An 819-nucleotide genomic window follows, 5' to 3' on the forward strand; every position below is an offset into this window, starting at 1 on the left:
AAAAAACGATTTTTTACGAAAAACGTCCATAACTTTTGATCTAATTAATATTTTTGAACAAGTGAGGTCTTAAAATTTTGCTCCAAATTTGCTCCGTTCGGAGCAATAAATGTTATCAATTGGTTTTTAATAGTTTCTTTTGTAAATTAAAAGAAACGTTCTTGTGATAAATCTAGGGACTTTTCGTCAAAAAACGTCATAACTTTTTGCCAAAGTGGTATTTTGCAATAAATAAGGTCTCAAAATAATGCTCCCGGTTTGCTCCATTGGCCTAGTTTACACCGAGCACTTGATACGCGTACTAACTAGAAATTTTCTACCGCCCTTGCGTTCTATTAAATTATCTTAATTTTTACAATAAATTTAAAGAATGATGTACTAAGTTGATACATTATGCATTAATATAATTAATTAAATACATATATCATGTATAAGTTTATATGCATCGTCGAAATTAAAAAAATTTAATAGAAAGTTACTATAGTTAGTACGCGTATCAAATGCTTGGTGTAAACTAAGCCGAATAAATCAATTTCATAAAATGCATCTTTGCATTTTTGTTTAAATAGAAAAAACAATGTTTTTGTCCAAAATCTAGGGGCTTTTATTAAGCGCGCATGCGCATTGGCATGGAATGTATAATTAAGACGTCAAAACAGTGAAGAAGTGTCAGTGTTTATTTATAAATAAATAGAAAAATAGATTAAAAACGGTGCGGAATAATAAATATAAGTATAATAAATAATACTATTATAAGTGAATAAATTACAATAAAATATTATTAGTAATAATATTCACTTATAATAGTATTATTTATTA

The 819-nt window shown here is 26.7% G+C and overlaps 1 protein-coding gene across 1 annotated transcript in view; it reads right to left on the reverse strand.

Annotated features, from left to right (window-relative positions):
- LOC105449476 overlaps positions 1 to 819 on the reverse strand; it is a 27,921-nt gene that overhangs the window by 26,598 nt on the left and 504 nt on the right. The gene's annotated exons all lie outside the window — the stretch shown is intronic.

Source organism: Wasmannia auropunctata, unplaced genomic scaffold (genome assembly GCF_000956235.1).
Source record: "Wasmannia auropunctata unplaced genomic scaffold, wasmannia.A_1.0 LD336076.1, whole genome shotgun sequence".
Lineage (NCBI taxonomy): Eukaryota > Metazoa > Arthropoda > Insecta > Hymenoptera > Formicidae > Wasmannia > Wasmannia auropunctata.